General features: G+C 49.1%; 1 protein-coding gene across 3 annotated transcripts in view; it reads right to left on the reverse strand.

Moving 5' to 3' along the window:
- The window catches only part of PIKFYVE (phosphoinositide kinase, FYVE-type zinc finger containing), a 2,037,960-nt gene that overhangs the window by 369,057 nt on the left and 1,643,512 nt on the right, over nucleotides 1–25,391 (reverse strand). The window lies entirely within an intron of this gene.

The raw sequence follows: 25,391 nt of genomic DNA on the forward strand, positions 1-25,391 counted from the left end.
AAAGACACGAAAATGAAAATGCTTGTTGCCCAGTCAGTTCCAGCTGATGGTCATAAAAAGGGTGATTCCACAGGTCCGGCGAAAGGGACATGCAACTATTGTAAACAACAAGGTCATTATATACACGATTGTCCAGTCCTGAAACATAATATTGCCACAGGTAGAACACAGGAAAGACCACGTCCACCTAGACAGGATCAGAATCAACCACAAATCCCTCAGCATGCACAATCTAGGTCAGCTCCGCAACAACTAGCTCCGCAACAGGCAGCTCCACAACAGACCGTAGCACCACCACAAGCGCAGCCTATTGCTGCCACACAAGCAACAACGCAACAGATGTATCAGTATGCACAAGCAGATTATCCCGATTATCAGCGATACACATGAAATAGCCTAGAGAGGGAAGTTGGCTTACCCCTTATTGAGGTTCCTGTAGACCAAGAGGGACCTTATGTACATAGTGAACTATTAGGGGAAGACAGAAAGTTTTTACTTGATACAGGGGCAAGCAGAACAACTATACGACGCAGTGAAGTTCCAGGGGCACCCCTCTCAGGCTCACAGAATATTTCCCTTGGATTCTCAGGAAAGCCTATCATTAATGAAGTGTCGCAACCTCTTCCACTTACGGTTGGTCCATTGACACGTACTACAGATTTATTGCTTACTAAATCATGTCCAGAAAACTTGTTAGGAATAAAAACATTGAAAGCTCTAGGAGCTATAATATGTTGTTCTCCGGAAGGAGTACGATTATTTTTACGTGACTTTAAAGGTCACTACGTGTCCAGAGACATGGATCACCGGCTGCAGAATTTACCTACACATTTATGGGCACAAGGCCCCACTGATGTTGGTTGCATGAATATTACACCATATCGAGTCACACTAAAAACAGGAGTAGTACTACCACGAATGCGACAATACAAGTTACCACCAGATGCTGTTGTGGCTTTGCTGCAAATCATTGACGAGCTCATTGCACAAGGAGTGGTTGTAGAAACCGACTCCAATGTATGTAATTCCCCGATAATTCCGATTCTTAAAAGAACGGATCCAAAAGCACCACCAGTATATCGATTAGTTATTGATCTGCGCGAATTAAATAAATGTATTGTACCACAATATCCTGTGGTCCCAGATATCTCTTCATTACTAACAGCTATTGATTCAGAAGCAAAGTTCTTCACTGTAATTGATCTCAAGAATGCTTTCTTTAGCGTCCCAATAGATCCGGAAAGTCAATATCTGTTCGGATTCAGTTTAAATGGACGAAGTTTTAAATTCACACGCGCACCTCAAGGATTTACAGAAAGCCCCAGCATCTATAGCCAAGCACTGAAACGAGAACTTGACAGTATCCACATGCCAGTCAACACTGCCTTGCTTCAATATGTCGATGATCTGCTGATCACCGCCCGAAGCGAACCTGAATGTGAAACAGCGTCACTGACGGTTTTGAAGTTTCTGGCCGACAAGGGGCACAAGGTGTCCCCTTCTAAGCTGCAATTCTGTGTCCAGCGAGTTGTTTACCTTGGGCACTCGCTGTCCAAGGAGGGAAGACAGCTTACACCCGACCGCATCCAGTTAATTGCTAACATGTCACCACCCAAGACACAAAAGGAGGTGCGGGCTTTTATAGGTCTCACTTCATACTGTAGGCAGTGGATCCCTCAATATGCATTTCTAGCAAAACCACTCATCCAGTTGACAACACAGGAGGCAGCCACATCGACTGTCCTCCCTTGGACTCAAGAACATACACATGCCTTTGAAAGCTTAAAGAAAGCTTTATGCCAAGCACCTGTTTTAGCAACACCATGTTACAGTAAACAGTTTACACTCTTTGTCACAGAACGCGAAGGTACTGCCTTGTCAGTACTCACTCAGGAACAAGCAGGATCACACAAACCATGTGCTTATTTCTCTAGTACATTAGATCCAGTAGCTCAGGCTCTTCCTGCGTGCCTGAAATCAGTGGCAGCAACAGCTTTAGCAATCAGACAAAGCGATGCCATAGTGTTGGGACATCAATTGACAGTACAAGTACCACACGCAGTAGAGGTTCTCTTGAACCGCACACAAACACAACACTTGACTATAGCGAGACTCACCGGTTATGAATTAACATTGTTTCAGCCACACATAGAAATCAGACGTTGTAATACGTTAAATCCTGCCACACTTTTGCCAGTAAATGGAACAGATCCATTAGCACATGATTGTATTGAAGTCATTACTATCACGACGAAACCCAGACAAGACTTGACAGATTTCCCTTTATCAGATCCAGACCTGACATTGTATGTAGATGGTTCATGTATGAGAACAAGTACAGGAGAGTTAGTGGCCGCTTACGCAGTCACAACAGACACTGAAGTCATTGAAACAAATTGTATTAACACTTTGTCAGCTCAAGCAGCAGAGCTCATCGCTCTGACACAAGCCTGTATTCACGCCAAAAATAAGAAAGTCAACATATACACAGATTCACGTTATGCATTCGGAGTCGTCCATGACTTCGGCGTACTATGGCAAGAGAGAGGTTATTTAACTTCTCACGGCGCCCATATCCAACACGGACCCCTCATTCAAGCCCTATTAGACGCGATTCATTTACCTACTGCAATATCGATTATGAAATGCAAAGCCCATACAAAAGTTACCGATGTCATTTCTCAGGGTAACGACTTAGCTGACAGAACAGCTAAACAGACTGCTCAGAACCAGACTCACACAACTGACGCGACAAAGACAATAGTTCTGACACCAACACAGTGCATGACAGTTAAGGATCCCGCCCTTGATGTAATTGACATACAGACACATGCTACACCAGAAGAAATAAAGAAATGGACTGAATTAGGAGGGATCCAAACGGATCAAGGATGGATGACGAAGGAAAAATCTATATGGTTTCTTCCCGACTCCATGGTTCAAGTCATCATTAACACAATACATAGTCCAGCGCACCTAGGAGAAAAAGCTATGCTAGACAGCATTCAACACATTTGGTTCAACAAACACTTGCGAGCAGCAGCCAAACAGAAAGTACGTACCTGTATGATATGTTGTCAGTTTAATCCAGGTAAAAGCATCCCCGTAGAGCAGGGTGGATTTCAACCTCCCGATCATGCTTTTGAAGTCCTCCAGATGGATTATATCCAGATGGAACGATGTCGAGGATTCAAATATGTTCTCGTAGTTGTCTGTGCTCTTTCCCGTTGGACAGAAGCCTACCCGGTTTCAGATTACACTGCCCCGACTACTGCCAAACAGCTAGTTCGAGAATTCTTCCCACGATTCGGTTTGCCACGTGTTGTCTACTCAGATAACGGCCAGCCGTTCTCATCCGAACTGATGAAACACGTTTCACTTTTGTTAGGTTACCAATGGAAATTCCACTGTGTTCGACATCCCGAGGCAGCAGGTCTTGTGGAACGTCATAATCAAACTCTGAAAATTAGATTGTCCAAAATATGTAGAGAAAAAGGTGTCGATTGGATAGTAGCCTTACCAGTAGCGCTCTTTTACATGAGAATGGTAGCACATTCTCGAACAGGGCTATCTCCGTACGAGGTGATCTTCGGTAGACCACCAAATATGTGGGGGACGCCTATACCTCGCAAAATCACTGATGTTGACTGTAATATGCTGACAGATTACCTGGCTTCCTTGATGTCTGCACTACAATCTTGTCGTTCACAGGTAGCTGCAGCCTTTCCCGATAACACTGAGGTGAAACCCCATGACGTGGTTCCAGGTGACCTGGTTCTGGTGCGGAATTTCGACCGGAAGACCCAACTGGAGCCTAGGTGGAAATCGCCTAAACTCGTTCTACTAACAACAAGGACAGCCGTGAAGATCGAGGGACGTAAAGGGTGGTTGCACTCGAGTCATATCAAGAAATTTTATGGACTACCGTCCGATGTGAACACTCAGCCCTGCATTCCCTCACAGACAGACTCAAAACTCCCCTTGGTTGAACATACAAAAACAGAACTTTATAAACTGAAGCTAAGGTCTAGCAAGTCAGACAATTTGATTGTTTAAGTCCTCTCCAAGGTGAATCGGTTGAATTTGTCTCTGACATGTATCCTCTAGACCTGAATAGAGAAAGAAATCGACAGATGCAGCTTAAAAAGCATGCGTATTGTAAATCACTTCGTAGTCACTGCACAGTAACATTATTAATTTTGTTTTTTCTAAGTCTTCTGATCATCATTTCTAGTATATTGCTGCATATGTATTACCCTATTTCTAAACGTGCTTACAATGTTACTGCTGAACATTCTTTTAGCGAATTACCTCCGCATGAGTTGTCTTATAGATTTGCGCTGCGCAACAACACATTCATTAGTATGTTACATCACTCCCATCAGACCAGCAATGTTACAAATTGTTGGATATGTGGCCGACTCCCTCCCTATCAGAACTATAAGGGAGTTTTGCCCCTCTTTCCGTACCCATTCACTCATAATGGCTCCTGTGGAGCATGGTTTAGCTTGATCAATTCTCTAGATTCAAATTCAGTAGTTTATCAAGACAACTGGGTATGGGGAAACCTGAACCTAGTTTTGCTTAAAGTCTGCTACCCTAACAAGGAGGGACTTCCCAAAAGAACAGGAACTGATCTAGAAAATGAAGTATATGGATTAGGTAATTTTACACTTAACCTCCTGATTCTGAATGTTGAATCCGAAGCTACGCCAATCTTGCCCGCTATGTCAGTATTCCCAGTTAAAGGAGAATTGTGTGTAAGAAAGAATGGTTCCATACACATGGGCCATAGTAAATGTACCACTGTAGTAAAATTCAGTGATCAAGGCAAATCTACATTTAGAGCTTCCCGTCATTCTTACTTCATATGTGGCCAGACCGCATATATACGTCTACCTCTAGACTGGGATGGTACCTGTTACATAGCATTCCTTCTGCCACCTGTTTTCCTAGCCCCTCCTGATTATCACAGAAATACCCATTTAGTACACAATAGACAGCAGAGAGATCTCCCGATTGTCGATTACACTGAAACGGCATGGGAGCAATACACAGATTTCAATAAAGGTTTCTTTCCCTATATAGGTACAGTCACTAATAGTAAGCTGATACGTAGATTAACTAGAACCCTTGAAGCAGTAGTGAACGAGACTACTTCCGCCTTAGGCAATTTAACAGAAGAGCAGTCTGCTATGCGGATTGTTGTGCTTCAAAATCGTCTTGTCCTTGACGTCATCCTGGCCGATAGGGGCGGAGCTTGTAGGGTCATCGGATCAAGTTGCTGTGTTTTCATACCAGAAAACTCGCCGTCAGTATATAAAGCCATAACTCGCCTTCATAAGATTATAAGCCAGATACACCAAAGTCCAGGCACCTGGACTTGGTCCGGTTGGTTCTGGAGCGTGTTGTCAGCCTGGGGATGGAGGATCCTATCCTTCCTAGGTATTGGCTTTCTCATACTATTCAGTTGCTGCTTATGTCTACAATGTGGGCCAGCGATTTGTGGTCTGTGTGCCACATCGTGTATCCCGCATCCAAGTTTTCGTTCAAGATCCCGGAAGAAGAAAGAAGAACAAATGATGCTATATGAACAGATCGATGGATTGATCAAGATCGATATCTCTTGAGGGTCCGTAGGGGACAAGGAGGGAATGAGGAAATATGAATTTTGTGATCAGTTATGTCCCCTATCGTAGACCCCAACGGCTCCATGTGCATGCTATAAGTACATGTATGTTCCCTCCAGTTCCAGTTATGAAGACGCAAATACATGTGCGTCCACCGTCAACATGTCCTCTTTCAGATCCGCCATGAATGGGTCAGATATTCCATTCCTAAGTATGAAAGGCCACCGACTTTATGTGGTTCACTTTCCACATTTTACAGATTCAGGCGAGTAGGCCCTGAATTCTGTCATCAAGCCTTTTCCTGCCTTCTGCCTCTGAAAGCTCCAGTCCGAGCCCGCATCTGTATCCATGAACTTTGTCCTACTCCCTGCGCGGCTAACGGTGCCTGATCCAGCCTGTTGCCTGCCAAAAACTGTATTTCACCTTCAAGATTATCTGCTCCGCTCCTCATCCGATGCATTCCTGTCTAGTAGTTTAGGTAAACATTCTTCCAGCTACCGTGCAAAGGGCCAGGCCTCACTGTCCTCATGCAAGTAATTCATAGCCCCTGTTACCATGGAAGATTCCTGCCCCCTCGCATCTCATGTAGACACGTAGACGCTTGTACACGCACTAACAGTCAGTATAGAATAGATTCTGTCCGAGAGACCTTTCCTTTTGGATAATACAGTTCTTTAAACATAAGATATTAGATATGATTTGGGATTAGGTTGACATGACCCCTCAGACTTCTGTCTCCACATGTAGAGCTAAATGTCAAGTCCCCTTCACCCTCTAGTTGCACGTCAATCACACGTCATGCGGCTGCCCGCGCATCTCTGCCAAATATTTCTGCTGACATTGCAGGATTCTCTTATGGATCCACCCACTTGTGACATCATGTATAATGACGTTTTCTAAGTTACGCCTATATGTCCGCCTTTTTTAGTTACGTATGCATATTTTATCTATCTTATCAACTGTTACGCCTCCTGCATCTGTTTCACTGTAATGCATTTCTTATAAAAATGATTACCTGTCAATAATGTATTGCCTTCCTTCCTGAACCTCCATGGTGATGGAATTTGAAGCCTGCAGTTCGAACTGTAAATTCCTTTGTAGAGGAATAAAGCCTTTTAGAACCTCTAATACCACGGATTCTGCCTCTTATATTTACTGAGTTATTCTTACTAGACTTTACCGCATAAAAAATAGTACCGGTAATGAAATATTTACCACAGCTTAGGCGGTGCCTGCTGGTGCAGGGTGGCTACTCCTTAGCCACAAGGGAGAGTCTTCAGAATAGTCAAGAGTTCCTTTCGTGGAAAGTAGTTCAAGATTCAGAATTATCCAATTTGGGAAGGGGGCCCGCTCCTACCTTTATCCTAAGAAAAGGGGCTGGCCTGTGACTAGGTCCTGCCTATGGGTGGGACCAGGAGGGGGGTGGTTACACCCCTCTCCTTTGTCCGGTCTCTCCCCAGCTCAGGGGCTGGGGTGCCCCTGGGACTGGTTTGAGCCGGCCTATGCACAGTGAGCACCGGGGTGCCACTTGCAGTCACCTTCCTCTCAGCCCTGCCTACCTGGGATACACAAAACCCTGTCTGGGACGGTGCTAGCACCGCCCCTGGCAGGAAACCCTTTGTCCAAGCTCTCCTCGCTGGAAGGACTCCCAGCAGCAGGAGGTCAGACTTGTGTCTGTGGTGGCAGCATCCATTTTGTGATGCTGAGGCGTGAGTTAACTTTAACCGGGGTTCACAGTTACATACATGTCGTGTCCCTCTAGAAGGGTGGAATGCTAACCCCGTCGCCAGAATTGGCGAGGGGTTAGTATTCCAATTCATATGACACCTTACTCGACATGCTTGGATAATGCGATACCAAAGTTAGCAAATAACCGCGAGGATTATAATGCACTTAAGAGTATATGGTACGCGTTATCCTGGAACAGCTATTAGGACTTGGTTACGCAAGCTGCAGACGGGCTCAGCTCATGCCAGAGCACCATCTCACATAATTCCAAGCACTCTGCCTTCAGGATTGATAAGGCCTGCCATAGGAGTGACTGATAGGAATACATGTGTCCATTTTAGGGTTAGATATAGGAATACTATATCTACAGCAAAGGGTGATTACACCACCTTGCCCCAGCCGTCGTGCAGCCAGTTGTGTCAGATTTGGGTGGCCAGTCAGGGGTGGCATAATACATGCTGCAGCCCCTGGTAGGCCCTGGGTACACCTATGCCCTGGATACCTAAGGTATGCCGATACAGGGACTGATAAGGTGGCCCAGTTCCAATTAGTAAATGCACCTAAGGTACATGTGTGTCAATTTAGAGAGAGAACAGCTAGGCTGTGGGTCTGATTAGCAGGCCCACAGCCAGGGAAAGTCGTAAACCAATGAAGCAAAAAGCAAAAATCTGGGGTGATCATAGGATTGCAGACCCTACTCTCCTACACTGCGCCCACTGGAACTTTAGGTCCCACTGCAGAGCCCGCATATGCCATCGGGCATGATCGACCAGCAGGATGCAGGAGGCCATGAGGCCCAGCAGCCTCTGGGTCATCCTGACCGAAACCCAGGATTGGGGCTGAAAGATGGGAATCATAGCCCGAATATCCTGGACTCACTGTTTGGGAGGATAAACCCCAAACTGCGTAGAGTCCAGAACCACTCAGATGAAGAGGAGCTTCTGAGAGGGGTCAGGTGTGACTTCGGCATGTTGATGAAGAACCCCAGCGAATACAGGTCGGCCGTAGTCTGGCGGTGGGAGACAACAGCATGGGGCGAGCCCGCCTTCAACAGCCAGTCATCAAAATCGGGGAAGACTGGAACCCCTAATCTGCGCAGATGAGCTGCGACCACCACCATCACTTTTGTGAACACCCGAGGGGCGCTGGTAAGACCAAAGGGGAGCATGGTAAACTGAAAGTGCTCGTGGCCTACCGTGAACCGCAGGTAATGCCGGTGGGGCAGCAGGACAAGAATGTGAAAGAAAGCGTCCTGCCAGTCCAACGCTACCATCCAGTTTCCAGGGCAGACAAGACCTGAGCGAGCTTCAACTTTTGTCAAACATATCTTTATTGGTGTTTAGCATATACTTCGTATAGTACATCAAAAACCGTATCCAAGCCTTAATACAAAGCATCCCTCCCATTGTTAGAAATAACAAAGTTGAATTCGTATGGTCAGTCCAGATCCAAGCCTTCTAGCATAACAAACCTAGTGGAACAAGTACAGTGCCGAGTAATATAAAGGCATTGTGTGTCCCCACCTTAAGGATGCAGATGTTCAACTCGTCTCTCTTTTGCGACAGAATTTTACTTTAAACCTTCCAACTAGGAACGTGCCCCCAAAATAAAAAACAAAAACCCACCCCCCTCCCAACAGACAACATGGGGGGTGGCGGCTGTGTGGAAAAGGGGAGTTTCATGGTCTATTCAGGCGATATACATTTAAAATTGAAAGAGATGCATACCCCTAACTGAGGTCAGACAGCCAGCCAAAGGTAACCCTCGTGTAAGAAAAGCAATTAGAGGTTCCCCACTTGTATTCAAAACTTTTATAATCATCGCAGAAGATATCTGTCATCCTCTCGAGACAGAGTAGTTTCCAGAGCCGGGAATACCATGGTGACAGAGTGGGAGCCTATGCATGTCCACATAACGGCCTTATCTGCCATGTTTTGATGTTCGAGAGCTGGATCTCGGATGCCTAGGAGAACCCCTTCTATGGTGGTCGGTATCCGGTAGCCCAACATGCTCTTAATTTGCGCTAAGGTCTGCTCCCAAAACGGTCTTATTGTGGGACAATCCCACCAAATGTGTTGAAAATCGCCTAATAGTCCGCAGCCCCTCCAGCATCGATCCGATGTATTCGGAAAGATCTTTTTAAACTTGGCGGGATAGAGGTACCAGTCCATCAATGTTTTTAAGTGGGCTTCCCTGAGTTCCAGAGAATGGTTACATTTTGTTATATCTGACCACAACCCGGCCCATTCTTTATCACATATGTCCCTTTGTATTACACCCTCCAACATATCCATGTACCTAGGACCAGGAGAGTGTTTGGATGACAGAAGAGAATTATATAGGAATGAAATCACCCCTCTCATAGAGCCTACCTTCAGCACAAATGTCTCAAAACACGTTTTCTCTCGACCGTCAACATTTTGAACTTTTCCTTCCGGAAGAAGCGGATGACGTTCCTGAGATCCAAGATAGGACGCAGGCCTTCGTCCTTCTTGGGTATCAGAAAGTAGTGGGAATAGCAACCACAACCTGCTCATGGGTTAAGAACGCACTGGAGGGCACCCTTGGCCAAGAGTGCCGAAACTTCCTGTTGGAGAATGGCCAGGTGATCCTCCGACATGCAATGGTATTGAGGTGGCATGGAGGGAGGGGTAGTCTAGAAGGGGCAGGAGTAGCTCATTCGGACAATTAGAAAAACCCACCTGTCCGACGTGCTGGTGCACCTGTGGGGGAGGTGATGGCGATCCTGACTCCCACTGGCGTTCGGTGGCCCTAAAGAACAAGTTACTTACCTTCGGTAACGCTTTTTCTGGTGGATCCAGTATCTGCCTGTTGATTCCTCACCTTGTGAATATCCCCTGCGCCAGCATTCCACGGAATTCTTCCTAGCTCTCCAAACCGAAGTGGACGTCATAATTCCACTGCTCCGCTCGCGACTCCGTATGACGTCACCGGAGCCATAAGAGAGCCACGTCGGCGTGATGATGTCAGTTCAACCCATTTTTTCCGTGCCTCCGAGGCGAACAGGTGGACTGACACAGACTCAAGTATACATAGTACACAACATTTGAACCAATATATACAGCACAAAGTCAAAAAAGAAAGCTAAAAACATCAGCATTTCCTATAAATGTACTAGATAGAAAATATAATGAATAAACAACCAGCCAAAAAGGAATCTTTTTAGGTATATAAAGGTGGACAACGGGGAGGCGGGTGGGTCAGTGAGGAATCCACAGGCAGAAACTGTATCCACCAGAAAAAGCGTTACCGAAGGTAAGTAACTTGTTCTTCTGATGGATACATCTGCCAGTGGATTCCTCACCTTGTGAATAGATTCCCACAGCAGTCCCACTCCCGGAGGAGGGTGTCCACCTTTTCTATACCAAAAAGTCCTGCAAGACAGAGCACGCAAAATGGCCCTCCCTCCTCATCTCAGAGTCTAAGCAATAATGCTTTGCGAAAGTAAGGAGGGAGGCCCAAGTCGCGGCCTTACAAATGTCTGCAACTGGAACACCCCTGGCCAAAGCAGAGGTGGAAGACTTCGCTCTAGTAGAATGAGCTTGAATACCCTCAGGTGGAACCTTACCAGCCAGGGCGTAGAAGATCTTGATGGTTAGGATGAGCCACCTGGACAGAGTACGCTTGTGCACAGCTTTGCCTTTTGAGTGTCCAACATAGCCCACGAAGAGCTGATCTTCCAAACATATATCTTTTGTTCTGTCCGAATAAAAGCTCACTGCTCTTTTAGCGTCCAAGCGGTGAAGTCTCTCCTCCTCCTTGGAAGGGTGAGAGGGAGGATAAAACACAGGGAGAGTAATGGACTGCCCCAGATAAAAAGGAGTAACTACCTTAGGTAGGAAAGCAGCCCTGGTCCTGAGGACCATCCTTTCAGCATGTGAGGATAAAAACAGGGGTTTTGAACTAAGAGCTTGAAGCCCATTCACCCTCCTTGCTGAGGTTATGGCTATAAGAAAGACTGTTTTAAAGGACAACAGCCTCAAAGGACAGCTATGAAGGGGCTCAAAAGGAGAACCCATCAAAAAAGTTTAAACAAGATTAAGGTCCCACTGTGGCATTACAAAGGGAGTAGGTGGAAACCTATTAGTAAGACCTTTGATAAATCTTAAAACAATAGGAGATTTAAATGACAACGGCTGATCCGGAAGACAAAGAAAAGCCGATAAGGCTGAAAAATAGCCCTTAACCGTGGCCACAGCACAACCCTGCTGAGCAAAGGAAAGAGCAAACTGAAGCACATTTGACAAGATGGCCTTTAAAGGGTCAATGGATCTCTCTCCACACCATTTTACAAACTTAGACCATCTATAGGAATAAATTGACTTAGTGGAGTGTCGCCTGGATGATAATATAACATCCACTATGTTCGGTGGGAGAGAGAAAGAACTAAGGTTGCCCTGTTCAATCTCCAGGCATGAAGGAGCAGGCTCTGGGGGTGGGGGTGTACAACCTGCCCCTCCGACTGCGAGAGGAGGTCTGCCCTGAGAGGGAGACGGAGCGGAGGGTGCGATGAAAGGTGAAGTAGATCTGTGTACCACACCCTCCTTGGCCAATCTGGGGCAATCAATATAACTTGGGACTGGTCTTGGCGAATCTTCCTCAGAACCCAAGGAATCAAGGGTATGGGAGGAAACGCGTAAAGGAGTTGTGAGCCCCAACTCAACTGAAACACGTCCCCCAACGCCCCCTGCATCGGAAACTGGAGACTGCAGAATGACGGGCAATGCGTGTTCTCTTGAGTGGCAAACAAGTCCACCCCTGAGGAGTCCCCCTCGTCCGGAAGATGTGCTGAACTACCTCTGGATGAAGCCTCCACTCGTGGTTGGGGGAAAACTGTCAACTGAGACTGTCCGCACGTACGTTCAGCACCCCGGCCAGATGATTCACCATCAAGCATAATTCCAGTAGATTGATATGATGCAATCTTTCCTCTGGAGACCAAAGACCCTTGACCTCAAGGCATCCGATATCACTGTGGCCACAGTTGGAGGAAGATGAAAGGGCTTTCCTTGAGACAGATTGCCCTCCACGCTCCAACAAGACAGATCCGCTGCAGCTTCTCTGGAGATCCTGAAGGACTCCCTGAGATCCCCGTTGTGCTGATACCACTGCCTGCGGAGACACCACTGGAGCGCCCTCCTGTGCCAGCGTGCATGGTTGACCAACAGAATGCAGGAGGCGAACAGACCGAGCAGGCAAAGGGCTTTCAGAACTGGAACAACCGCTCCATTGTGGAATAAAAGGATCATCTACTGAATGTCGAGAATTATTTGTGGAGGAGGAAATGCTCGACACACAGTAGTGTCCAGAACCGCCCCTATGAACAGGTTGCGCTGAGAGGGCACCAGGTGAGATTTGGGCCCATTGATTGAAAAACCCAAGTTAAATAACAGATGAGATGTTACCTGCAGATGATGTTGCACCATCTCTGGCGACTCTGCTTTCAGTAGCCAGTCATCCAGGTAGGGGAAAACCGGAATCCCCGACCTCCTGAGATGGGCAGCCACCACCGCCATCGCCTTGGTGAAGACTCGAGGTGCAGTAGTAAGACCAAAAGGGAGGACCGCAAACTGGTAGTGTTGCGACCCAACCGTAAAACGGAGATACTTCCCGTGCGACTTCAGGATTGGGATGTGGAAATACGCATCCTGCAAGTCGATCGACACCACCCAGTCTTCTTGCTGCAACGCCTGAAGAACCTGAGCAAGGGTTAGCATCTTCAATTTCTCCTGCTTCAGGTAAAAGTTCAAGACTCTGAGGTCCAGGATCGGATGCAATCTGGCGTCCTTTTTGGGATTCAGGAAATACCGGGAGTAGCATCCCTGACCCCTTTCCTGCTCTGGAACCACCTTTATCGCACCTTTTTGTAGCAATGCAAATACCTCCTTCTGCAGAAGAAGCAAATGGTCCTCTGAGCAAAAACCTTGGCAAGGAGGGTAAGGGGGAGGAAATTCCCAAAAGGAAAGGGCGTACCCATTCTCCACAAGGTTTAAAACCCAAAGGTCTGTCGTGACCAATTTCCAACCTTGCAGAAAGTGGGACACCCGACCCCCAACAGGCCCCACATGATCCAGGATGGGGGATCTGGGGCTGCTTCCCTGTAGCATCATTGGGAGCAGAGGAGGCTGAGGAGGAGGAGAGATTGCGGCCAGAACCACGCCGACCCCTTTGTCTTCCTCTATAGGACTTATAGAGTGGATTTTGCTGCTGTTGCTGCTGCTGTTGAGGATGACGGAAGGTGCAAAAGGAAGACCTTCCAAAACCCCTATAATTTCTAAAGCCAAAACCCTTCGACTGGGTCTGCAATCCCAAGGATTTCGCAGTCGCCCTGCTATCCTTAGTAGAATCTGCTTTTTCTCCAAAAAGCTTTGTCCCATCAAAGGGTAAGTCAACAAGAGTGGCCTGAACATCAGGTGAAAATCCAGAAGAGCGGAGCCAAGCCTGTCTTCCTGTAGCTATGGAAGAACCCATAACTCTGGCAACAGAGTCAGCCGCATCCAAGCCTGACTGGATTACCTGCCTAGCTGCAGCCTGAGCGTCCGAAAGGACTTCAATGAAGCATCCCTTCTCCCCATCAGGCAATTTGGGGGCCAATTGCTTTACAGAGTCCATTAAAGCGAGAATGTAGCGGGATTATATTCAGCAGAAGGCAACTGCAAGTCTAAAAGCTCCGCAGCCTTCTTTATTACCAAATGGTATGGAGCCAGCTCTTGAGGCGGAGAAGACCTCGAAGAAGAAAGTTCCCACTCAGGAGTGGTGTCCAATCCGCTTGCCTCCTGAATTCCTTCAAACTCATCCACTCAGTCGTCTAATTCACCTTCCTCCACTTCCTCTGCACGATACTGCTCCTCTTCTATAAGCCTCTGAGCCTCTCTCTGTGAACGAATCCATGGACACGGCGTCGGCGGCGCCGTTCGTGGAGTCGGCTGCACCAAAGGAGTCGGTGGCGTCACACGCGGCGCAGCTGGAGCCGGCGTCGAGGGAGGCTCCGACAAAGGCACACGATCCAGACGAGGCCGGGAGGAAGGCTCTCCAGACGGGCCCGGAAACTGCCATCGGCATGAAGGGCATAAATGGTGCCTGAGCATAGTGTTGCGGCATGCCCAAATTGAATGCCAGCGGACCCACGCGACCTGAAGGTGCTCCGGATGGGAAGGCTGCTCTATGAAAAACTCCATACATGACATTTAAAAAATGCGACGGATCCGCCCCTGGAGCCGGGAATTGCGGGTATGGAGTAACCGGCGCCGGAGCCGACGGATCCTCTACCGGATCCACTGGTTCACCTTCAGGCACAAGAGAAAGTTCAGCATCCTCATCCAGCCCAGCGTTGGAAGCTGGTGAATCCCTCGGCGCCGGAGACTGCGCCGGAGTTACCTTAGGCGAAGGAGACTTCTCTGGAGTGACACGAGGAGAAGGAGAAGGCGAAGGTGAAACAAAGTCCCTACTGCGACGTCAAGGTGAAGGCGACTTCGAAGCCCTACCCTTCGATCGGCGCCGAGACTCATGCTTCCTCTTTTTCTTATGTCTTCTCGACTTCGACGAGTGCGAAGTCGACGACTCCAGCTTCGACTTGTCTCGCTTGCAACCTCTACCTTCCTTCTTCGCCTTGGCCATAAACAGCTTCGCTTCCTGTTCCTTAAGTGCCTTTGGGTTCATTTTCCTGCAACAGGAACAGTCTTCCACGTCGTGATCCGAGGACAGACACCATAAGCAATCTTCATGGGGGTCAGTGATGGACATGTGACCCCCACATTCCCTACACGGCTTAAATCCTGACTTCCTCGACGAAGACATGAGTATTTTAAAAAACAGTAACTCACAAGTTAACAACAAAGTAACTCTTCAACCAAGGAGAGTGTTAGAAAACCGTTGCGCGTCGACGGCGCACAAAAAAGGGAACTGACGTCATCACGCCGACGTGGATCTCTTATGGCTCCGGTGACGTCATACGGAGTCACGAGCGGAGCTGTGGAATTATGACGTCCACATCGGCATGGAGAGCTAGGAAAAATTCTGTGGAAAGCTGGTGCAGGGGATATTCACAAGGTGAGGAATCCACAGGCAGATTTATCCATCAGAAAGGTCAGACTAGGAGGGTTTGGAGGCTGCTGCAGAGGGGGCTGTGGTGGACTGACTCGCTCGCTGGCCCCCAAAACCACGGCGGTGGTTCCCACGTCCCCGGCCGCGCTGGGGCTGAACAGCCTGCGCTGGCCCGTGGCTCTGGGAGTAGTGGTGCACCCCTTCCATAGCCATTAAAGGGGCGAAAGGCAGACTCGGCAGGATGGGTGGGGAAGAGGCCCAAGGACCTGGCCGTAGCCCGAAAGTCCTTAAAGCGCTCTAGCTCGTTGTCTACCTTGTCACCGAAAAGGCAACAGCCATCAAAGGGCATGTTCATAAGTGTGGATTGGACATCCCCTGAGAAACCAGTCGAATGCAACCAGGCGTAGTGCTGAAGGGCTACTGACGTGGCAATCTTTCTGCCAAGAGTGTCAGCGGTATCCAGCCCAAAACTTTGCTGTGTCTCTCCCTTCAGCAACTGCTCGAGAGAGCATGGCCTGGGCCTCCTCCGGGCACTCAGGCAGCACTTGTGCAACCGTGTCCCACACGGGGTGGGTATAACGGCCCAACAGAGATGCAGTGTTTACCGACCACATTCCCAAGCTGGAGGAAGAAAACATTTTCTTCTCAAGATGATCCAGCTTTTTGGATTCCCTTTCCGGGGGTGCGTGTAGGAGAGTAGGGTCTGCTTCCTATGGTCACCCCCACTTTTTGCTTTTGCTTCACTGGTTTTCGACTTAGATGTGGCTGTGGGCCTGCTAATCAGACCCACAGCCCAGTTGTTCTCTCTCTAAATTCATACTATGTACTTTAGGTACATAACCCAATTGGTAAGGATCACCTTATAGGGCCCTGGACAGTGTACCTTAGGTACCCAGGGAATGGGTGTACCCTAGGCCTACCAGGGGCTGCAGCATGTATTATGATACCCCTGGCTGGCCTCCCATCATGACACAACTGGCTGATCACTCAGCTGGGGCAAGGTCGTGTAATCACCCCTTGCTTAGGTATAGTATTCCTATACCTACCTTATATATAGACACATGGGTAACCTTTCAGTCACTCCTATGGCAGGCCTTAACAATCCTGAAGGCAGAGTGCTTGGTAACATGTGAGATGGTGCTCTAGCATGAGCTAAGCCTGTCTGCAGCTTTCGGAACCATGTCCTTATAGCTGTTCTATGATATTGCCTATCATATACTCTTAAAGTGCCTTATAATCCTCGCGGTTATGGTCACTATGGTTTGGCTTTATCAAAACATGTCGTGTAAGGTGTCTAACACTTTGGAATAATACCCCCATACCATTTCTGGCGATGAGGATAGCATTCCCCCCTTCTAGAGGGAGAAGACATGTTGAAGACCTACTACCCAGTTAAAGTTAACCAGAGCCCCAGCATCACAAAATGGATGCTGCTGCCACAGACACAAGTCTGACCTCCTGCTGCTGGGAGTCCTTCCAGCGAGGGAGGCTTGGACAATAGGTTTCCTGCCTTGGGAGGTGCTAGCACCACCCTAGACAGGGCTTAGTGTATTGGGGCAGGGAGGGATGAAAGAAACGAGACACTGCCTGGGTCACACAAGGTGTCCCATGCATAGTCCGGTTCAAACCGGTGCTGGAGCACTCCAGCCCCAGTCCTGGCGCGAAACTGGACAAAGGGAAGGGGGTGTAACCACCCCCCTCCCTGGTCCCACCCATAGGAGGGACCTAGCAGGTATCCCAGCCCCCCAGATTAGTATAAGAGTGGGAGCTGAGTCCCTAGGACTTTGGATTATCCTGAACTAAAACTAGACACGAAACTCTGGACCTTCGACATTCGACAAGAAGACTGAAGAATCTCCCTTGTGGCCAAGGAGTGGCCACCCTGTGCAAACAGGCACCAACAAGTGACCTGCCGTTTGCTTTGCCCAAGTTCTACGAGGAATCGACTGCAGAGCCCGACCAGCGCCTTGACCTCCAGACTTCTCTGACCCTGATCCACATCCACAGCCAAGCTGAGATCCGTGGAGGCGACGAGAGACGTGGGACCGGCTACCTGGGAAAAATTGGCGAGTAGCTTCCAGCGCAGCTTCTGAGGCATCCTCGAAGTTGTGCTCTGGGGATTCAGAAGCCCCAACCCCAAGCACCATCTGCACCGAAGATCAGCCCTCCACACTCCACAAGTTCTACGTGTGGCCCTTCTGCATTTTCCTGCACGTCGCGTCTGTCTGGTTGCTTGCACGTTGGCTAGTAGCCTCAGTGACGACGAACCCTTAACTTTCCACCGCTGGTTTGGCTCCTCCAGACTGGCCCTTGCTTCCCGGTGAAAGAGAAGCATCTCAGACCTTCCTGGTCTGCACCTGAAGCGAATTTCCCTTTCCGCGTGGGTTGCCTTTGCCAAGGCTTGTTGACTCCAATCGGGATGTCGACGCCGCCAGCAGCAAGATCCTTCGTGGGACAGCTCGTACCCTGGTTCTGGTCGTCGTCGACGCCTCCTGGTCGACGCAGCTGCAGAGACAAGCTTCAAGACATCACCTGTGTTCTGCACGACATCGCCTGGTTCCTTCCTGGTGCCACACGGTCACTGGCTGGTGACCCAGACTTTGTCCCCTCTGCTTGCAGGTGTTCTTCCTTCAAGATCCAACCTTGGATCCACCGGACATCTTCCTCCTGGCCGCCTGCCAGCATCTGTTCTTCAGGCATCCATAGGATCCAGCAACGACACCCGACACATCTTCACACCTATGCACCCGTCTCCTGTGGGTGAGGTAACGCGAGTACTCCGGTGCTCCAGTAGATATTGACTATCCAAGTGTCTAAGTTTCTAGTTGCTTCCTCCTAGTTACTTCGGAAGTGTCCTTATTCTTCCTATTTCTACATTCCCATTGACTTTAATGTAACCCGCGTGTGTGTTTCCACACTGCACACGCTTCCCGTGGGCCTCCCACTTCCTAACTATTGGTAGAGTAGTGTAGCCCCAGCGATTCCCTAGGCCCTAGGCCTACTCCCTGTTCGTGACGTGATACTTATACCACTTTCTTAGTATATGGTTTGCGTGGCCCCTGGGCCTAACTGAATTTTTCCTGTGTAACTTAACATAAGCTACTTAAGAAATTGTTGTGCTTAGACCTCTGAACTCATGAAGAGTGCTGAGGGTATATGTTAGAATAAATACATTCTAATTTTATATATATCTGGTGTGGTGTCCTTTCATTTGGTATTCAAGGGATTATAATGGTATAACAGCTGGCTTCACATGCCATACAGAGTTTAGCCTAAGACTGCTCTTGTCCATGCTACCACTAGGATAGCTGGTCTATAAGGTTGACTTTACAACCAATCACCATAAGGGTTGTTTGGACTGATACAAGGTGTACACTAGAACTAGTGACATCATATATCAGGCCAACTTCTCACAGTGCGGTCAGGAATGTGCCCTTGGACGTAGAGGCTTGGACTACCAAGCTCTCAGGGGTGGGGTGTTGGGAAAGGAGAGTGGGGTTGACCAAGGCCGGGCAGTGGCGTCGGGCAATCATCCTGTCCACAGGAGCCCCTGTGTTGGGCCTGGACCAAGTGCCCAAAAGGATGTCTGTCAGGGCTTCAATAAACGGCAGCAGGGGCTCCGAAGAGCTCGCTGCCGGTTGAAGCACCTCTGTCAAGGGCTTAGTCCTGACTGCCACCGTAGGTAGCTCGAAGTGGAGGGCCTCGGCCGCACTACGCAACACCACTGCGTATGACGCTCCCTCCTCTGCAACCACGGTAGGAGGAGACAACATGACAAGGTCTGAAGAGGTATCCAAACCGCTGGCATCCCCCAGTTCCTCTCTCCAGTCCTGCTCATACTCCATCTGGTCTATTAAGGGGTCACCAGACACCTCCCAGTCCTCCTCACCCTCTTCTGGCTGCCAATCTGGACTCAAAGAGCCAGGGTAGAACAGGAGCACAAAAGTACCCGTCGGCACCCGATCCGGTGTCCGACTCCACGTCTGCCTCGAGGTGGAGGACGGGGTCAACGTCGGCTGTGGACACAGCCGGTGGCGGACGTGGTGCCGGTGGAATCGGCGCCGGGGGAGGTGTAATGAGGTCGACCAGTGCCGATTAGGGTCCAGGGGATCTGAGAGGACCCTGCAGCGCCAAAGCCGCTGACGCCAAAGGGCTAGGGCCACCAGCCTAGTCTGGCGGGCCCGAAGGCGCGCCGGCAGACTTGGGCTGCCCAAAGATGGAATGCATCGCTTCATAGAAACTCCGAAGCTGGACAGGGGTCGCACCGGGTCACAGCAAGGGAGGGAAACCCGGAGTCGACCCAGCGGGCTCTGCATGCAGAGCCGCCGGAAGGGCACCACCGTCATCCCTCGTCGTGTCGGCCGACGGACGGGGAGAAGTCGAAGAACAACAATGCTTTTTCGACTTCCTTTTGTGCTACGACTTACCTGACCCTGAGTGCGAAGACTTCGACGAAGAGTGGTGGTGGCTCCGCGACTGGGACCTCGAGCGGCACAGAGCCCACTACAGGGCATCGAGTAGCTTTCGGGACTGCACTTGCAAAGACTTCGGGGCCATGGCCTGGCAGTTGGAGCACGACTTGGGGTCGTAGTCGTGCTCCAGGCAGTAGGGGCACACGCGGTGTGGATCTGTCACTGACATGAGTCGGTGCAGGAACCGCTAGCCTTAAAGCCGGGCATCCCTCGTGCACTAAGAGTCGAAGGACTCTAACTACAACGAAGTCACAAAAGTCGAGAAAAAGTTCAGTAAAAAATTGACTAGGGTTACTGCTCTCTCCTGATCTGCACTTGCTGGCGCGGAAAAAGAAAGAACTAACGTCAGCCCGCGAGTGCGGCGTCTAAGTAGCTACCGTGACATCATCCCGGCGACGACGCCGCCGAACGCGGGGTCGACCGACGCCAACTTCCGACACGCAGGGGTACTGCTGACGAAAAACTTTCCGGATCCAGTCTGACGCCTGGGGTAGATTCTACGGTAAGGAATCTATAACTAACTGTTTCTTTCAGATTTTAGTATTGAAGTGGCCCCCTGACACCAGGAACTCAGATACATTGGCCTGAAAGAAGAAGGACAAAGAAGATCTCAAAGACACGAGAACTGTGCACCAGCACCAAACGTGGCACAAAACATTACCTGACTGCTGCTCCTCTCGAGACAGTCACCAACACCGACTCATCCAGAAGTGGAATAGCCTCCCCAACCCCTTGGAGATCTGCTCAGCACTTCATCAACCTAGCAACATCTCACTTGGAGTGGAGCAACCACTTCCCCGCACCAGCAGACACCAACCACATCTGCCCAGTACAGCGTCGTGGGAGCAGTGCCCCAGGAGGAGGACTCCCAGAGGTCAGCCCCAGCTCCCCAGCGAGTACTGAGCCGCTAGACCCTCCAGGAGCCCCCGTGCACCAATACCCGGAACACGACTGCTTCAGAAACTTACATGCACATCAAGGAACACCGAGAGAGACCAGCTCCACATCGAGAGTGGCCCTCTGTGTTTCTTTTCCCTCTTCTGCAGGTACACCAAGAACCGTGGTAGCCTCTAACTCCCTGACCGGCCGGACAAAATACACCTGCACCCGAGCACCTCAGCTCATGCTTAAATTAACCAACTGTGTCTTCGTGGTTCTGAGACCCTCAAGAGCCAAACCTCCGAACCCCCCTACTCCCCTTGGTTCTGCCAGACTGGTTCCTCAGTCCTCACTTGCAGACTTTTTCTTACAGGTACTTTTCCCATTGACTTCAGCATGTAGCGTTTGAGGCTACCACTGCGTACAGCACCTGTGCACACGGACACATCAGGGCAGGTAAACCTGAACTGCTGGTGCTTTCTGGGACCTTACTTCCTACTTACCTTAAGTCTAGAAGAACAGTACTGTAAGGTGTCTGTAAGTGTACCTATGCAGTGAATGTTTCTCCCATAGGATAACATTACTGCGTTCTAGGCTCATGCCTTAAATCTGACAGCTGTCGTTTCTACAGTTTTTACTGTAATAATTGACGTCTAAAGTACTTACCTGATTCCAATGATCTTGGTTTGTGAAATTATATAAAAATCTGTGTTATTTTTCTAAATTGGTCTTGGGTTTCTTCTTGAGTGTGTGTCTCATTTATTGTCTTAATGTCTTATTTATTCTCCATGTGGGCAAAAAATGCTTAACCCTACCCTCTGATAAGCCTAAACTGCTCACACACACTACCAAAAAGAGAGACTTTTGGATTGTTTATTTAAGCCCAGTAAGCCAATATGGGGCATCTGGACTTTCTACATAGTGTACTGCATTTTCGTGCACTACATAAAAAGCCTACTTCCTACATGCACTGAATGGCCATAAGAGTGTCAGCTAGGGTTTCAATGAATGGAAGTAAGAGCTCAGATGAAGCTGGTCCAGGGTGCATAATTTCAGTAAGGACATTTCTCTTGACTTCAGCAGAAGGCAGTTGAAGTAACAGGGCCTCAGCTGAATGTCTACTTACAATAGCAAAGAAATGACTCTTTCTTGTTGGAGATTCAAGGGGTGAAATCAGACTTGTATCATCAGAAGTATCAAACATTGGCCACTTATAAGTCCATGTATAAAGGGTCATCATCATAATTTTGGCGTAAATCACCACTGTAATCTCCAACTGTTGGCAAACTCTGATTTGAATCAGCATCTACAATATGATAGAGCCTCCAAGGACGGCTCCACAGTAGTGGGAGTGTATTATATGAGGCACACTGTACAAGCATCATGTGCACTGGAAAGGAGTCGGGGCACGACCTTGGCAGGGGTTGAGAAGGATTCGGCTTGGGGTTAAACGTCGGAATCGGATCCTGTTCTGGCACCAGCTAGGTTAGGACCAGCATAATTGAAAGGCAGACAGGTGTAGGTCACGATCCCTCAATGAATATTGGTACTGGAATCAGTGCAAAACCCGAGACGGGTTCTAGGGACTCAAGACGGCACTGAGGACAGATTTGTCAGCATTAACCAAGCTGGAGGCCACTTGTGATTATTTCAGGAGCCCAAAGTCAGAGAGCCAGAAGAGTGCTAAAAGTATGCAGTATGGTCTCCTCAAATGCTTAGATATGCTGCGACATCGCTGATTGCCTGGGGAATTCGGGATGCAATCAGCACCAGGTGTGAAAATGGCTCCCCAATTGGGTATTGGAAGCAAGATGGATTGGCACTTTGAGGCCCTTGAGACTTCTCTTTAGACAGAAAGTGGAGGGACTGGGTAGAGTCCTGCTTCGACTTACAGGACAAGCTTGTAGGAGAGTAGGGTCTGCTTTCTATGTTCACCCCCACTTTTTGCTTTTGCTTCACTGGTTTTCGACTTAGATGTGGCTGTGGGCCTGCTAATCAGACCCACAGCCCAGCTGTTCTCTCTCTAAATTCACACTATGTACTTTAGGTACATAACCCAATTGGTAAGGATCACCTTTTTGGGCCCTGTACAGTGTACCTTAGGTACCCAGGGCATAGGTGTACCCTAGGCCTACCAGGGGCTGCAGCATGTATTATGCCACCCCTGGCTGGCCTTCCATTATGACACAACTGGCTGATCACTCAGCTGGGGCAAGGTCGTGTAATCACCCCTTGCTTAGGTGTAGTATTCCTATACCTACCTTATATATAGACACATGGGTAACCTATCAGTCACTCCTATGGCAGGCCTTAACAATACTTAAGGAAGAGTGCTTGGTAACATGTGAGATGGTGCTCTAGCATGAGCTGAGCCTGTCTGCAGCTTTCGGAACCATGTCCTTATAGCTGTTCTATGATATAGCCTACCATATACTCTTAAAGTGCCTTATAATCCTCGCGGTTATGGTAACTATGGTTTGGCTTTATCAAAACATGTCGTGTAAGGTGTCTAACACTTTGGAATACTACCCCCACACCATTTCTGGCGATGAGGATAGTATTCCTCCCTTCTAGAGGGAGAAGACATGTTGAAGACCTACTACCCGGTTAAAGTTAACCAGAGCCCCAGCATCACAAAATGGATGCTGCTGCCACAGACACAAGTCTGACCTCCTGCTGCTGGGAGTCCTTCCAGCGAGGGACGCTTGGACAATAGGTTTCCTGCCTTGGGAGGTGCTAGCACCACCCTAGACAGGCCTTAGTGTATTGGGGCAGGGAGGGATGAAAGAAACGAGACACTACCTGGGGCACACAAGGTGTCCCATGCATAGTTCAGTTCAAACCGGTGATGGGGCACTCCAGCCCCAGTCCTGGCGCGAAACTGGACAAAGGGAAGGGGGTGTAACCACCCCCCTCCCTGGTCCCACCCATAGGAGGGACCTAGCAGGTAACCCAGCCCCCCAGATTAGTATAAGAGTGGGAGCTGAGTCCCTAGGACTTTGGATTATCCTGATAACTGAAACTTGAACAGAAACTCTGGACCTTCGACATTCGACTACGGAAGAAGACTGAAGAATCTCCCTTGTGGCCAAGGAGTGACCACCCTGTGCAAACAGGCACCATCAAGCGACCTGCCGTTTGCTTTGCTCAATGTTCTACGAGGAACCGACTGCAGAGCCCGACTAGCGCCTTGACTTTCAGACTTCTCCGACCCTGATCCACATCCACAGCAAAGCTGAGATCCGTGGAGGCGACGAGAGACGTGGGACCGGCTACCTGGGAAAATTGGCGACTTGCTTCCAGCGCAGCTTCTGAGGCATCCTCGAAGTTGTGCTCTGGGGATTGAGAAGCCCCAACCCCGAGCACCATCTGCACCGAAGATCAGCCCTCCACACTCCACGAGTTCTGCGTGGGGCCCTTCTGCATTCTCCTGCTCGACGCGTCTGTCCGGTTGCTTGCCCGTTGGCTAGTGACCTTTGCGACGACGAACCTGTAACTTTCCACCGCTGGTTTGGCTCCTCCAGACTGGCACTTGCTTCCCTGCAAAAGAGAAGCACCTCAGGCCTTCCTGGTCTGCAACAGAAGCGAATCCTTCATTCTGCGTGGGTTGCGCTTGCCAAGGCTTGTTGTGTCCCAACTCGACATCGCCGACAGCAAGAGCCCGCATGGGACAGCTCGACTCCTGGTTCAGGTCGTCCTCGACGCCTCCTGGTACCCGTGGCTGCTGCGACAAGCTTCACCTCTTCACCTGCATCTTCACGACATCGCCTGGTTCCTTCCTGGTTCCTTCCCGGCTCCTGGCTGGTGACCTAGACTCTGTCCCCTCTGCTTGCAGGTATCCTCCTTCTTGATTCCATCCTTGGAATCCACCGGACACTCTTCACTGACTGCCTGTCAGCATCTTTCTTCAGGCATCCATAGGCGTCGACGACGAAACCCGACGCAAGTTCACACCTATGCACCCGCAGCCCGTGGGCTAGGTAACTTGAGTACTCCGGTGCTCTCAAGGGTATTGACTATCCTAGTGTCTAGTTTCCAAGTCTCTAACTCCTAGTTCCTTCCGAAGAGTCCTAAAACTCTTAATTTCTAAATACTACTATTTCTATCGACTTTAACGCATTATGCGTGAGTGTTTCCACTCTGCACCTGAATCCCGTGGGCCTCCCACTGCCTAGCAACTGATAGGATAGTGTAGCCCCAGCGATTCCCTAGGCCTAACCTGTGTTTGTGACAGTGGTCCTTATACCACTTCCTTAGTATATGGTTTGCGTGGCCCCTAGGGCCTAACTGTATTACTTACCTGTGTGACTTATGTATGCTTAAAAAAGACTGTGTTGTACTTACCTCGAATCTCATAAAGAGTGCTGAGGGTATTTTGACTAGAATAAATACATTCTATTTTTATAATATATCTGTTGTGGTGTCCTTTCATTTGGTATTCAAGGGATTGCAAATGGTATATCAGCTGGCTTCACATGCCATACAGAGTTTAGCCTAAGACTGCTCTTGTCCATGCTACCACTAGGATAGCTGGTCTATAAGGTTGACTTTACAACCAATCACCATAAGGGTTGTTTGGACTGATACAAGGTGTACACTAGAACTAGTGACATCATGT

The sequence above is a fragment of the Triturus cristatus genome, chromosome 3_2 (genome assembly GCF_964204655.1).
Source record: "Triturus cristatus chromosome 3_2, aTriCri1.1, whole genome shotgun sequence".
Classification (NCBI taxonomy): domain Eukaryota; kingdom Metazoa; phylum Chordata; class Amphibia; order Caudata; family Salamandridae; genus Triturus; species Triturus cristatus.